Here is a 15,853-nt window from a genome sequence, read left to right as displayed (position 1 = left end):
CACCGGCGAGGCGGCGCGTCCCGACTCCCGGCGCGGTTCCCTGGCGGCTCCTCGGTGGGGGCGGGCAGGGGCGGGCACGGCCGCCGCTCAGCAGCCCCGGCGACCCATTGCCGCTGCCGCCGCTGCTGCCGCCGCTGCTGCCGGTGCTCCGGGGGCCCGCTCGTCCCCACCGCGCTCAGCGCATCCAGCCGCGGCTCCGCTCCGTGCCCTGCGCTGCCCGCTCGGCTCGGCTCGGCGCGGTGAAGGCCGGCCCGGCGGGGCTCGGCTCGGTGCCGCTCGGCTGGGCTCGGTGCCGCTCGGCTGGGCTCGGTGTCGCGGTCCCCCTGCCGCCGCTGCCGCCCGCCCGCCGCGTTCTGCCGCGCCGCCGCTGCCGCCCAAGTTAAATACGCGCCCGGCGCGGCCGCCCCGCCCTCGCTGTCACTTTCGCCGCGCGCTGAGTGACAGCCGGGTCCTGCCGCCACCCCCCCGGAGCTGCCCACCCCCATCCCCGGAGCGGCGTCCCACCTGCGGCCCCGGCCCCGGGCTCACCGGGCGCGTCACCCCGGCAGCAGGCAGGGCGCGGGGCAGTGGCCCCGGAGCAACGGGGCACTGCGGGCCCTCGGCGTCCCCTGCCTGCACCAGCCCGGGGCCCGAGCACCGCACAGACCCCCGAATAGCCGAACCCCTCTCTCTGCCTCTGCCTCTGCCTTCCACAGCTGCTCTGCTGCCCCACCACGTCTGCTTCTCCACAGGAGCCCTCCCACCGCCAAACCCCCTTCCAGCTTTAAACAGAGCTTTAGTTGAGTAGGGTACCATGTCTTTAGAGCCCCTGGGCCAGGACCCCCGGGGCAGCGCACCAGAGTGGGACACTCCAGCGTCAACATCTCGGCACTCTCTGCAAGGGCATCTGCAGCCTTCCAGGAGCATCACTCTCTCTCTCTCTCGAGGGAGTGTCCCTGCATCCCTCAGTGCAGGGTGTGATAACCACCCACGTTAAACCAGTGGCTTTTCCTTCACCTCTTTCTCAGCTGTGTGGGGCTACATCTTTTGGAGGAGAGCAGGACTCACAACCTTTGAGGCACAGAGACTGGCAGTCTGGTGTGTGTCAACACAGTGAAACCCCAAACCCTCCTCACCTCCTTTACCTCCACATTGCTCAGCACTGAGCTCACACTTGAACCATGTCCAGAAATTGGACACACAGCTGGTTCCTCCAGACTGACAGTGTGTAAGAACATTCCTGCCCATGCCAGTCACTCCCTCCCAAAGCCATGAGATAACCAGTTACCCACTGGGGCCAAGGCAGGGATTGAGGTGGATCGCAGGGCCAGTTTCTCACCGTGATGTGCTTCTGACCCACCAAGCAAAGCGAGGGGCTGCAGTGACAGGCCAGCCCAGAGTGTCCTGCTGGCACATGCTGGGGTGTGCAGAGCTGGTTTCACTCATCAGACTAATGAACAGAGCATCTCCCCCAGGTTTCTGTCTCTTCATCATCCCAGAAATGCCAAATGTTGCATTCAGACAGGAAAAGAAAACAAAACTCTCCAAAATGGAGAGGTTGGACCTCCAGCCCTGAGTCTGCATAGAGTCAGAGCATCCCCTGGACTTTGGGCAGACAAAACTATGTGTGGCTCGGGAGCCAATCCCAGTGCATCCAGGTAATTTACACTGTGCAGGGGTTTAAACGTATCCAGCCTTTCTTCCCTTGCTGTGTATTTCTGCTATTGTGATCCCAGCTTGGTTTGCTGAACTTGGAGCTTTTCTTCACTCATTTGGCTCACACACATTGTGCAATCAGAGCCATGAAATTGTACCATTTCCCAGCTCTTCCAGCATTAGCTCTCAACAATTTGCAGTAGAGGTGGGTATTGTTACCCCCCGAGGCTGAATATTACCAGTAAGAATTTCTCATTATCTGTTTTCTGACCCCAATGCACATACGACATATGCCTTGAAGCAAAGGCAATCTGGATGTGCAGGATGTGCTCTGCCTTTGCTCGCTGCTGGGTGGGAAAACTCAGTGCTCTCAGAAGTGTCAAAATTAAAGCAAACACAGAAACAAGAAGCAGCTCAGGGCAGAGACACCCAACAGTCAGGAAGGACGCAATTACTCAGCGAGATGTACTGCTGTTGGCACTGCTGCCTGAGTAAATCCCGGTGAGGGGATTAACATCTGACTGTAATTGTAATAATAAAATCCGACATGTATACAGCATTTTTCATCCTGAAGGATCCCAAAGCATTCAAGTAACTTAACTCCTTCAGCTGTCTCCTGGACTTTATAAACACGCTTCTTAATCATCCTGTGCCAGGCAAAGATGCCTTTGCTCTGGGCACGCTCACCTCGCTTCGACAGGTCCCCCGTGGGAGAGGAGAGGAGGAGAGGCTCTCCAGGGTGGGCTGGAGAAGATTTCCCCTTCTGGAGGCAAGATTCCTGTAAAATGGTGCTTAGGACATCCCAGGAGCAGCGAGGGGGAAGGCACCAAGGTGTACAGGGGGCTTGGAAGACCGCAGTGGGCTAACTGCCCTGCTCTTGTGCCAACCAGTGGGAAGCATTTCACTTGGTCTCCTTCTGAACTTTCCAAGGGGAAAAAGGGGAATGAAGACAAGCCCGTAGGCAGGAAATTAAGGGCAAGTTCTGTCTGCAGAGTCCACCGTGAGAGCCAAAGGCTCCTTCTCCATCCCCATCCCCATCCTAATCCCCATCCTAATCCCCATCCCCATCCCCATCCCCTCCTCTCCCATCCTCATCCTCTCCTCTCCCATCCCCATCCCCATCCCCTCCCCTCCCCTCCTATTTATAGCCAGATGTGGGGACCAGAAGGCTGAGCAGAGCTATGAATTCATATACCTTCCCTCTTACTGCTCCCTGTGGGCACACAGCACAGCACAGCTCCCAGTCTAGCCCTTAATTGAAGGATTTAAAGTTGGAAAGGGTACATAGCCCATACAGAAAAGCCTTATCAAAATAATTCCTTGTAAGAAGAAAGATGTGATGTTAAAGTCACTTTCTGAAGGCTAAAATGGTTGCAAGCTGCTTATTTTTGCTTCTTTCCCTTATCTGGCATCCTTTTGCCAGCTAAAGACCTGGAAAATTTTGTGACAAAAGTAAAAGGGCATTTCTATTTCACATTTGAAACTCTGTTTTCACTGGAAGGCTCCATAAGCAAGTAAACTCTGAGTAGCAGCAAAGCATGATACTCTCTTAGCAACACTGTTTGTAAGTTGACAGTTTTTTATCTTTTAGCTTGTGTCAGGCAGCATTAATTTAAGTCAAAACCAGGGGTAAAGATACAGAGCAGAACTGTCTGTGTCACAAAGTCATTTCTATTCCTCCAGCTGTAGGCACAGAAGTTTCATATTCACACCTTAAACCATGGAAAAGTCTCTTGCCCAATCCAGGAGTGCAGGAAGCCCACACTTGGGAACATGAAACTGAGAGGAGAGAACTGAAAAGAAATGAAGAGAAAGGAGGGGAGAGGTTCGGTTCAGTTCGGAGAGGAGAGGAGAGGAGAGGAGAGGAGAGGAGGGGAGAGCAACTCTCAGGCAAATGTCCTTTGCCTCTTTGGGTTTTTTTTTCCATGTTGCTTTCTGTGTGCTTGTTTAAGTTTTCCAGGCTCACTTTATGCTTGAGGAATAATGCTGATGGGCTGGCATGGCAAATATGAGGAAAGGCTTGGGTCTGACAAGACAAAAGCCCTAATTTTCACTTAAAGAACAAAAAAAAACCCCGATGGTGCACCAGGTTTTCATTAGAGATATGTTTATTTTCCAGGAGAAATGCATTACCCTGCTCTCGTCAGTGTGTCCAGAGGAGCAGTTCCCAAAGTATGCCATGGCAAGTGGTTGGCAGAGCTCCCACAGCAGCTCCCAGGCCAGCTCCTGCCATCTGCTGTGAGCTGGGGAGACTCAGAGGCTGAGAGCAGCTGGCTGGCCCCAAATCCTGGTGAAGGTGAGGAGACAGCAAAGGCCACATGGTTGCCAGTGCTGTCAGTGATGACATGGAGGTGCTGGAGTGTTTCCAAAGACGAGCAAAGAAGCTGGTGAAGGGTCTAGAGCAGGAGTCTTATGAGGAATGGCTGGAGGAACTGGGGTTTTTTAGCCTGGAGAAAAGGAGGCTGAGGAGAGACCTTACAGTTCCCTACACCTGCCTGAAATGAGGTTGTGGTGAGGTGGGTGTTGGTCTCTTTTTCCAAGTGACAAGTGATAGGGTGAGAGAAAATGGCCTCAAGGTACACTAGGGGAGGTTTAGATCCGATATTAGGAAAAAATTCTTTATGGAAAGGGTTGTCAAGCATTGGAACAGGTTGCCTGGGGAAGTGATTGAGTCATCATCCCTGGAGATATGCAAAAGACATGTAGATGTGGTGCTCAGGGACGTGGTTTAGTGGTGGCCTTGGCACTGTTAAGTTAAGGGTTGAACTCCATGATCTTAGAGGTTTTTTCCAACCTAAATGATTGTGTGACTCAGCACACACCTCTGTGCAGTGTGTCTTCAGTTGGCCAAATTCTCCTGGAGCAAAAATGTCACTGTAAGGGTCAAATGAACAGGATGTGGACACATAGACACACACAGTGTCCCTCATTGTAATCATAGAGCTACTGAGGCTTAATTTCTGTGAGTAGTTCGATAGTCTCAGTATTAATGAAGTTACCAGCCCACATGTTTCTCTTCCCATCCCATCAGGATGGGATTGAGAGTGGGATGGGAAGAGACATGGGATGGTGAGAAAGGTGACCCCAACCACCTTCTGTTAAATTCTGTGTAGATCTTGTACCTGCCCTGTTCAACCCCTTTTCCTCCTCCACAGCCTTGGGCCACCAGCCCCAACAAAGCCCCCTTGGCTGCCCAGTGCTGTCCTTCCCCAGGTGGACCAGGAAGGAGCATCTGACAAAGGTCTCCTCTGAGAATCTGACCTAAGAGTGTCCCAGTAGAACCTCACTGGGAGATCAGCACCACCCCAGCACTTCCCCTGCACTGAGTTCAGATGTTCCAAAGAGTTGATGGGAAAAAAACTCCCACTCCTGAAGCTCCAAGGAAGGGATTACTTGTGCCTCAGAAATATACTTTCTCTGTATCAAGTAGGGTGGTTTTGCTATTCTGAGCTTCCTGGCATCTTTTTTTTGTCCTTATCATGATGTATATCTCTACTTTTCAAGCTCCTTGTGACTTTCTCCCTCTTGTCACCACAGTGTTGTGCCCCATCCCTTGCTGCCTCACCCCTTTCCAGGGCAGTGCTGGAGTCATCATCCCTGGAAGTGTTCATAAAACATGTGGATGTAGCACTTGGGGACATGGGTTAGTGGCGGCCTTGGCAGTGCTGGGTTAATGGTCAATGGTCTTAGGGGGGGTTTCCAACCTAAAGGAATCTATCATTCTATGATTTGTGACCCAAACTTATTTCCTGCCATACACTAGGCCTGGTATCAACCTGTTTTCTGTACAGCTGTACCTTACATTTCCCTTTCTCTGCCTTGAGTTGGTCTGTCAACATTTGCACATTGCTCTGGGTCTACCTTACGGTACTGACTCCAAACCCCCCCATTGTCCCCGAGAGCCCCAGAATTACTCTACCAGTTCCAGCTAACAGTCTGCCCAATTTATGGCACATTTCCAGTAGTGCCAGATGTCCTCAATGCTTCCCAAAAACCTACCCTATCACCATTACACGGGAAGAAGTCCAGGGCGGGGGTTTCCTCCCTCCTCCCTTACAGCCTGGAGTTGATTACGTCCAATTTACTATGGTCTGTAGCCTGGACAACCAAGAGAGGTGATGCCCAAGGTGGCAAAGGCTGCTGTGAGCTAAAGGTTTGGTTGGTCTCAACCCATTCATGGTGCTTACAACACTTGCCACCCGATGGACCGTGTTGACCAGGCTGGTGTCCTTTAGGTGGCATTGTAGGAGGGAGGGAGGGGGGTTGTTTCACTGCGACCTTCAGCAGTTTGGTTGTCATTGGCCCTGTAAACATTCACATGCATCAGGTGGTTGTGGTCCAGCACTCGTGGGAAGGAGATCTCACCCTCCAGCAGAAGGAAAGTCCCTGGTGGAGCAGTTTGATCTCCCTGACCCACCTCCAGCCCAAAGCATCCACAGCACAGCCTGGGGGCTTGGCAAAAGCTGGGATATCAGGATGGAGCCCATTAAAACTCCCCAGGGCGAGCTCTCCTCTCCCAGGGGACCTGGAGGAACACTGCTCAGTGCAGAGACCAGGAATGATCCCTGGACATCTGCCAACATTAAAAAACAACAACATGGAGCTCTGAGATTTCTGCCCGCTTGGCATACATCTGTCACCACATGTGTTGACACAGAGCAATGCTGCCACGTCATGTTGTACGTGGCAGTTGCTGTCAACACCAGTCCAAGGCAGAGAGAACTGCTCAGGGCAGCTATTTTTTGAAAATGTCCTGAATAGAAGTGCTGGAGTCTGCCTTGGGACATGACCTGCCACTAAGGGTGTCCATGCCAGGGAGCAGCTCTGGCTCAGGGACTCCTGAGACACTCTCCAGGGAGAACGTGTGTCAGTCAAACCCAAATGACCAGTCCCAGGCCAACCTGGTGACACCAGGTTTTGAAAATTTGCCACCCTTTCCTTTCTGCTCTGACAAGCCCTGTGCCACCCTGGAATACGGGAAGACCTGGTGGCCAGTGATGGGAACTCTTGCCATGCAGATGAACAAGACACAGAATCACAAAATCATTAAGGTTGGAAAAGACCTCTAAGATCATCTAGTTCCACTATTAACCCAGCACTACCACGTCCACTGACAAGCCACATCCCTGCACAACACATCCACCGTGGCTACGAGGAATCTCCTCCAACTGCAGCCGGACCAAAAATCCAGCTACAGCCCACCCCCAGCCCACTCCCCATCCAAACAGCCATTCCCCAGCAAATGCTGCTGGAAGACACAGCGCTCTCTTTCTTCTGCCCTGAGTGCTGGCTGAAGCTCTCCTTCCTGCAGGGCCCTGGCAGGTTGGTCCCAGCCTGCCCTCAAGTCCCTTCCCCAAACCACCATGCTCCAGGCTCCCAGCCGGGTACAGGCCCGTGTCCATCACAGTGGGCTCGAGGCCAAAGGAGCACCCCAGTGATGATGCTTACAGGGACACCAAGGTGTGGCTGTAGTTGATGTGTGATGGAGGGAGTGGCTGTGGCTGATATGTGTTGGAGGGACCTCAGGGAGTCCCAGATCAGCCAGGACAGGGCTCAGCGCTGGCTGACGACCCCATCCAGGGTGCACAGGGAGTACTCCAGAGGTTCACTCAGCTCTGTTCCTCCTGCATCAGCTAATGCACTGCTACCCTGGGACACCTCTGGGTTGAGGTTCCAAGGCACCTGAGTGACTTGCCAAGCTGCATCTGTATCTGCTTCCCAGCCTGGCACCCCAACACACCCCATCCCCTTGGGAAAGGGGCTGTGTCTTGGGAGTTGCACTAAAGGTAAACATTCAAGGGTGAATTTTTTCCATCTTCTTTTTTTCATCTTCAAAGTTTCTTAACCTTTAAGGATTTTTTATCTATGATTTTTCCTTCTTCAAGTGGTGCCCCAGTGGGTGGCCTCAAGAGGCAGAGGTGTGCTTACACAGCCATGCTGGACTCCCTTGCCAGCTGACACAGTGGGTGGCTCTTGCTCCTTACTCAAGGACACTGTGGGGTCTCAGAGCGCCTTGCTCCAAGTTCACACAAGCACAGGCTTTGCTGGGTCTTCTTAGAGAGCCACTCCAACCTGCTCACTAGCTTTGGGAAGCTATGTCCCAGAGATTCTCCCAGGAAGAGACACGTCCTCCTTCTAGTACTGCTCCTCCCCCATCACCAAAGCATCAGAGGAGGGCAAGGCCAGGAGAGTTCAACAGCTTAAATAACCAGGAGTCAGGGAACCTCAGTGTCTTGGAGGAGCTGGGCCCAATGCTCACTAAGACAAGGTCTGTGGAGGCCAGAGCAATCCTAGGAGTGTGTGTGCTGCCAAATCCTGGTGCTTCTCCTGGACGAGGGGCACAGGTCAGCTCTGGGTTCCCTGGCTTTGCTTCCTCCTGTTTCATGTAGCTCCAGGAGGGACATTTCTCACTGTAGTGACATGGGTCTCTGCCCAGGAGAAGTTAATGGAAAACAGCAGGAGGCATGAGCTGACACAGGATGGAAAACGGGATCCTGTGTCAGCATGTGGCCTCGTGCTGTCCCTGGGGAGGTCACTTTTCATAGAATCACAGAATATCCTGAGTTGGAAGGGACCCACAAGGATCATCCATCCAACTCCTGGCCCTGCCCAGGACACCCCAACAATCCCACCCTATGCCTGAGACCGTTGTCCAAACACTCCTGGAGCTCTGGCAGCCTTGGTGCTGTGCCCACTGCCCTGGGGAGCCTGGTCAGTGCCCAACCACCCTCTGGGGGAAGAACCTTTTTCTGACATACAGCCACAGTCTCCCTCTGGTCCGTTGCTCCTGCCCCACAATCCCAGCAGAGTTGGCTCCACACCAGCTGCAGGAGGGAAAAGTTCTTTTCATGTTTAAATCCCAGGGATGTTGGCTGTGCCCGCGTGAGTGTCTAGCACTGAGCCTCAACAAAGCCCATCCCAAAGCCAGAAAGGACAGAGCAGGGCTGCTGGTGTTCAGGAGATTCTCCTCGTGGAAGAGATTTCTCTGCACCCTGGAACACCTCACACACACGCAGTCTAAGGGGGAACCCTGTACCAGCTTGGAGCATCCTCTGCAGCCCAGTGCTGGAGGTTGCACCCCTCAACCAGCATCCGGCTGCCTCCTGCCTCCTGTTTTCTCCCACAGCCTTGTCACCTGACTGCTGGGAATCTTGCTGCTGCAGATGCTCCACTTGGCATTTCTTCCTACTGTCTGTAAATTCAATTTATTTCAGCCACAGGAGACAAGATTATATGTTTGACAAAAGTCTTTCTAACACAAGGCACAGAGCAGCATCCCAGCTTTCCTGCGTGCGGGCCAGAAACCCTTCTACCTGCTTCAAAATCTGTGGGAACGACAGCTTTCCAGCTTTCCACAGGCTTTGGTCAAAACCCTGGGGGAGTTTATATTGCACCCATGCAACCTCCTCTCAGCTGTGTTCTGCCAGTCTATTTGTTTTCTCTTGGTTCAGTTCCAGCTTTACTTGTCCCTGAGATGCTGTGGAGATGTAGGGAGATAAGCACGGGTGACTCGGGGACCTGGCGGGAAGGGAGCTGGCAGAGAAGGGAGTGGGTGCCAAATCCTCCCTGAATTCCTGTTTGAAAAAGCCCTTCTGTGAATAACAATTCAACCTCATAACGTCATCTCTGACTGGTTGCAGCTCTCCCTTCAGAGCCCGAGGAGCGATGCCCGCGGGAAAAGCAGCTGTTGCAGAGAGGAGGGAACGAGCATCCCGGAGCACGGCCAGGGCAGGCAGGGAAGGGCTTGCAGGACCAGCAGCACATCGCAGTGCCTACGAAGCGCTCCTCATCCAAAGACCTCCCCAGACCCAGACGGCCTGGAGCGGAGCTGCAGCTCCGCATTCAGGACCTGTTGACACGGCACTGGCGTGGTCAGGCTGTGCCTCCCGTGCTGCAGCCTGGACTGGGCTTTGCCACCCTCCCCCAGGACACACGGCACGGCTGGCAGGGGCCAGAACCTGAGAAGGCGTTTGCATTTTAGCCCAGATTTTCCCGGTTAATCGGGACCCTTCAGTCTAGTCACTTGCTTATTTTTTTAAAGCAATGAAAGAGATTTCCCAAATCCAGGCGGCTCTAAGATTACACACAGGCAGAGACACCATCAGTCTCTGTCAGTCATTCCCTCCAGTCGGAAAGTTAGTGGCAAAGGAGTTCAAATACAGGAGCGGGGGAGCTGAGCCCAGCTCCAGCCCTCGGTGGGTGCATGGAGCTGCTGCTCTGCCCTGGGGCATCTCACTCCCCCTCACCCCATGCAAAAGATGATGATTCACTTCCAGAAGCTTGTGGGTCTTTTATCAGCCCCAGAAGGGACCACAAAGGGAGTGAGAGAAACGCTCTTGGTGCAGCTGACACTTTGACATGGCCTTTGTCCTGATGGACATTTCAGGGGCATCAGCAAAGAAGGAGCAGAGGGAGGGAATAACACTGGACTGGGGAGAGTTGTGAAATGTCTGCTCCAGTGTGAGGATGGGCTCTGCAGTGCCTTCCCACGTGAGAGAGAAATCCCTTCTGTCAGTGCCACCCCATCTGGGCCCTATGTGGGCTATGGGCTCCCCCAGGAGAAACAGTGACCTCTCTGACAAACACTGTAAAGAAACCGAAAGCCTTGAATCATCACCCGCAGAGCCCTCTGAAATGGAGGACAGACAGTGGCAGGCAGAGAGGGCAGCACATGCCTGTGGGGTGGCCAGAGGAGGGGACAAGCCCCAGCACCCGACCAGTTCCTGAGGGATTCCTTAGCAGACGGGGCTTCCTCTGCTCCCCTGAAAGTGGTGGAAGTGACTCTGGAGCAGCCTCTGCCCATGGAGCCAGTCACTGCAGGCTGCCATGGGGGTCAGGACACGTGTCACAGGAGAGGGGACACAAGCACTGGTTGCAAGAGGCTGGAAGTGAACTGGGGAGGGACAACTGCACCTGCAGCTTCATAACTGGGCTTTTCCTCAGCACCTGCATGGAGTGCCCAGCTCCTCTTCACCAACCAGGTAGGAATAGCCACAGGAATTATTTCATTTTCATGATGGAACTTTTCCAGGCTTTTCTTTTTCTCCAGAGGAAACAGTTTCCTTAATTTGATCTAAATCCAGGACATGTTGCCTGAATCTGCATTTAACAAAAAAGCAATAAAATATTAACCTAAAAAAATTGATTCAACACTGTCCAGACTTTCCTGCTCCAGCACCTGCCTGCCTACAGGAAATACAATGGAGAGTGGAGGTGAGGAAGGGTTATGAGAGGTGACCCCTTGCAGCACAAGGTGTCTGGGGGCTTGGCAGGCAGGGTGGTGCAGGCAGAGAGGATGTGAGCTCCTTGCTGGAGAAGAATGAGGAGGGAAGAGCTTGCTGCAGGAGAGCATCCTGCCCTTCCCTCCACGCTGATGTGCAGCCTAGCCCTGAAGCTGCTCCAGATCACAGCAGGGGGTTGGCAGTTTTTGTCCAGTGAGGAGTCATTTATTGATGTTCTGCGCCAAGGGACGTTCCTTGTTATCCAAGCCAACTTGAATTAACCCAGTCAACTTACAGCCGTGCTCCTCAGTGCTGTCAGATGTGCACAGTCCTTGTCCCATCCCCTCCTAGTCACCGCCGGGGCTCCTGCTGTGTTCCTGCACTCTTGACTCCCGCACAAAGCCAGAAGCAATAGTAGCGCGAGCAAGAGACAACATAAACCTGACGCTTGTACCTGTGCCAGGAGCACTGGCTGGGACCTGGCTGGAGCCCGGCCCTGCTGGAGCCTGGCTGGAGCCAGGCTTTGTGGATGTGCTGAATGGGATAATCTACTAAAATTAAGTATCTTGTTCTGTAGCTCATCACCTTGTCTGTCTTGCTTTGTAACTCTTCGGCTTAGTTGGAAAGATTTGGACACTGGTTATTCAAGCAGTGCTTTTTGTCCCCTTGGCTCACAAGAGATTACAGTCAGATATACCAGGAGTGATGTTAAAGAGGAGTGTCTACATCTCTGTTAATCACAGAATCGCAGTCTGGTTTGGGTTGGAAGGGACCTTAAAGTTCATCCAGTCCCATCGCCTGCCATGGGCAGGGACAACTTCCACTGGCCCAGGTTGCTCCGAGTCCAGTCCAACGTGGCCTTGAACACTTCCAGGAACGGGGCAGCCACAGCTTCTCTGTCCCTCAGCTACAAACAGTAGATCCCACATGAATACATGCACTGACTACAGGTCCTAATGCAACCACTGGGACCAGGCTGGCAGCAACGGCAGAACAAGCCCTGAGGGTGCCCACTGCTGCCCCACTCCAGCAAACACAGCAGCAGATGCTCCAGGTTTCCTCTCTACAGCTCTGCTTAACTCCAGCTCTGCCACAACCAGTCCTCTGCTCTTCTTCTTGTGACCCTGCTTTGCCTCAAGACCTCACTCTGATGTCACACACCCACTGACTCCTTGCCCCAAGCTTCACATCTCCAACTGGTGACACAAACTGCCCCAGGAACCTCAGTGCTCATGAATCCCTTTACTTCACACTCCTAACACCCATACAGGTCTCCCAGCAGGCTGGCAAGCAGCATCACCCAGCCCAGACCCTCCAAGACCCTCCATTCCTGCTGGACACGGGCATCCTGCTCACCTTCAACTTGAGGGAAGCCGTATCAGGAGGGGGATAGGCTGGATATTAGGAAAAAGTTCTTCCCTCAGAGGGTGGTTGGGCACTGACCAGGCTCCCCAGGGCAGTGGGCACAGCACCAAGGCTGCCAGAGCTCCAGGAGCATTTGGACAATGCTCTCAGGGACAGGGGGGATTGTTGGGGTGTCCTGGGCAGGGCCAGGAGTTGGATGGATGATCCTTGTGGGTCCCTTCAGATGCAGGAGATTCCACGATTCTGTAACTCCCCCTGCGTTCCACTGAGGCCAGCCCTGACTGCCTGCCTCCAGAGACTCCTGCAGCTAAAAGGACACCAGCCACCGGAGTTCCCAGCATTTTGCTGACTAATTTCCACTGGAATCGGGAAGCTGGGGTTACAGGGAGAAGTTATGAATGAAATGAGCCGGCTCTGGGTTCCACACAGACCAAAGGCATTACTATCCTACGCGACGTGTAATTAAATTGTGGAGCTCACGGCCACAGGATGCCACACAGGCCAAAAATACACAGGGCTTTGAAATGAGATTAGACAAATTCACCAAGGGCAGGCTCAGTGGTGGCTGTTACACAGAGTGGCACAAATACCACTCCTGGCTCAGGAAGTCGCTAAGGCCTCAATTGCTGGGAGGTGGAAGGGTATCACAAGGGCAGATCACCCGCCTCTCTGCCTGCAATTGGTGAGCATCAATGGCTGGGACAGAGCCACCTCAGCTGACCTGTGACCTGTGACAGCCCACGCTACTGGTGCAGTGGGAGTTTTGGGGATCCTTTCCCTCTGTCTGGTCCCAGCCATGTGACCTCCTGCATTGCCTCCCTGATGCCTCTCCCAAACCGACCCTCTGAAACCAGGGCTCGAAAACCTCCTGTTGCACACAACCACCCAGAGGTGGTGCTGCTGCAAGGTGAGCAGTTCACACAACCACAGAATCACAGAAAATGAAGGGGTCCACAAGGATCATTGAGCCCAACCTTCAGCCCTGCACAGGCCCATTCCCAAGAGTCACACCCTGTGCCCCAGAGGATCATCCAAACCCTCCTGGAGCTCTGGCAGCCTTGGGGCTGTGCCCACTGCCCTGGGGAGCCTGGGCAGTGCCCAACCACCCTCTGGGGGAAGAACCTTTTGCTGAGATCCAACCTGACCCTGCCCTGACACAGCTCCAGCCATTCCCTGGCTGCTGTCCCTGGTCCCCCCAGAGCAGAGCTCAGTCCCTGCCCCTCCTCTGCCCCTGCCCAGGGAGTTGGTACTGCAGTGAGGTCTCCCCTCAGTCTCCTCCAGCTGAACACACCAAGTGCCCTCAGCCATTCCTCTGTTCATACCTCCAGGGTTGCCCGGAGGTAGAATCTGGCACTTCCCCTTGTTGAACTTCACAGTTCCTGACCCTCTGTGCCCTGACCCATTCTCAAGCCCATGAATGCTTTGGGCTTGTCCTGTCCTTACACACTGGGGAGCTCCTGGGATGGATGAGCACTGAACCAAATCCCTGCCTGCCCCACCAAGACCGCTACTGCTGAACATCTGCTCTTCCTTACTCCCAGCAATAAAATCTCTGGCTCTACAGGCATCTTATCCGCAGCCCCGAGGTGCTGCTGGAGCAGAACCCATCCTGGGGCTCTGTCAATGCCTGCAGAGGCCATATCCCATCCTGGCAGACTGCCAGGGCAGTCGATCCAGCTGTGCCATGGGGCTGACAGGGGGGTTGTGGTCATGGTAGTAGGCAGCCACCTCACACCACACCGTGTGCTCCAGCTCACGCTGCCTCCCCTCCCCATCCCCACAGGGCTCACTCTGCACACTGCAGGGGTTTCTCCAGGCTCTCTCATCTCTCTTCTTCCCTGGCACTCTGTCCTTCCCTACGCTGAGGAGGTTTTTCACATCCACTGGACCGCAGTAGGCTCAGTTTCAGGGATCTCTCCCTCCCCTGGGTTCCTTTGGCTGGAGTCTCCACTTTTGATCCCTTTTACTGTGTACCTCTCCAGCATTCCTTGGCATGGATGGATGGACACACTGGAGCATGTCCAGAGAAGGACAATGGATCTGGGGAAGAGTCTGGAGCACAAGAGTGATGAGGAGCAGCTGAGGGAGCTGGGGGGGCTCAACCTGGAGAAAAGGAGGCTCAGGGGGGACCTTCTGGCTCTGCAACTCCCTGACAGGAGGGGGGAGCTGGGGGGTTGGTCTCTGCTCCCAGGGAACAAGGGACAGGGCAAGAGGAAACAGCATCAAGTTGTGTCAGGAGATGTTTACATTGGATATTGGGGAAAACTTCTTCACTGAAAGGGTGGTCAGGCCCTGGAATGAGCTGCCCAGGGCAGTGTTGGAGTCACCATGGCTGAAAGTGTTCAAAAAAAGATATAGATGTGGCACTTGGGACATGGTTTAGTGGTGGCCTTGGCAGTGCTGAGGTAATGGTTAGACTCGATGTTCTCAGAGGGCTTTTCCAATCTTAATGATTCTGTGATTCTACGAAGGAGTCCACAATTCAGTGTGTCAGACAGCAGTGCCTTTTCAGTGTATCCATCCCTCCACAATCCAAGGCTGCTCTGGTGCCTCCATCTCTTCTGCTTATCTAGTTGCACCCTTTAGTCTGGCCCTGTGATTGTGTCTGTGGACTGGTTTAGGATGCTTGCAAGGAGCATGGGATTGCTGGGACAGGCTGGTGCAAGGGAGGGGGCAGAGCCACAGTGTGCAGCCTCCTCTCCCAGGTGTTTCCTTCACCCTCCCTTGCACAGGCATGAAAGTCTGGATCCTCTATGGAAAGTAAAGGAATAAAATTCTGATAAATATTTGGGGGTTTGGTTTTGGTTTTTGATAGATCAGCAGGAAAAAAAAAGATAAGAATTTAATAAGACACTGCCTTAAGGAATTAGGCCCAAAGCTTGGAGCAGCTGAAGAAGGAACTGTGGGGAAAATATTGTTTCTTTATATAGAACAGGAGAGGGGCCATGAACACGCAGAATCTAGATTTGTGTGGGTTATTTTGGAGACATGAAATGTTACCACATTAAACAGAGGGTGGTTGAAGAAGAGTGGCTTGAGAGTATTTGTGAAACATCCAGTACTGAGGAAACTGAGAAGAAAAGACATGAGCAATTGCATGCCCTCATGTGCTGGCAGGCTTGTCCCTACGACTCTGGCTGCAAGCAGTCAGCCTGCAGGTGGGGAGGGCTCCAGCAGCTGTGTGGAGGTGTTTGAAGCAGGAAGGATGTAGGTGGTGTGAGCACAGGAGCAGCACTGGCAAGAGGCAGTGCACCGAGGGCTGGTCCCCACGCCACAAACCAAGCCTTGGCAAAGCCTTGGGGACTGAGCTGAACACAGCCCAGCAACCTGGCTGGCATCTTCCCTCAGCACAGGCAGCACGGGCACCCCGGGCTTTGGAAAACCTTCAGCCGAAGGAAAGTGGGAGCAGTCGGTGCCCGCTGACAGCAAACCATGGCCATGGCAGGAGATGCACGGCCACTCCTGGGAAGAGTTTTGCCTGCTCTTCTCTTTTGAGCAAGGCTCACCCGTGTTATTTTGAGGTGGGAGAGGTAAGTCTGCAGCACCCAAGGGACAAGAGAGCAGTGCCAAAGCCACAGTAACAAAAAGCAGATGCTGGGAGGGGAGCAGGGACATGTAGATGCGACACCAGT

This window comes from Neopelma chrysocephalum, unplaced genomic scaffold (assembly GCF_003984885.1).
Source record: "Neopelma chrysocephalum unplaced genomic scaffold, ASM398488v2 Primary Assembly neopelma1_93, whole genome shotgun sequence".
Lineage (NCBI taxonomy): Eukaryota > Metazoa > Chordata > Aves > Passeriformes > Pipridae > Neopelma > Neopelma chrysocephalum.
The sequence above is the reverse complement of the archived record's forward strand: the minus strand, read 5'-3'. Positions refer to the sequence as shown.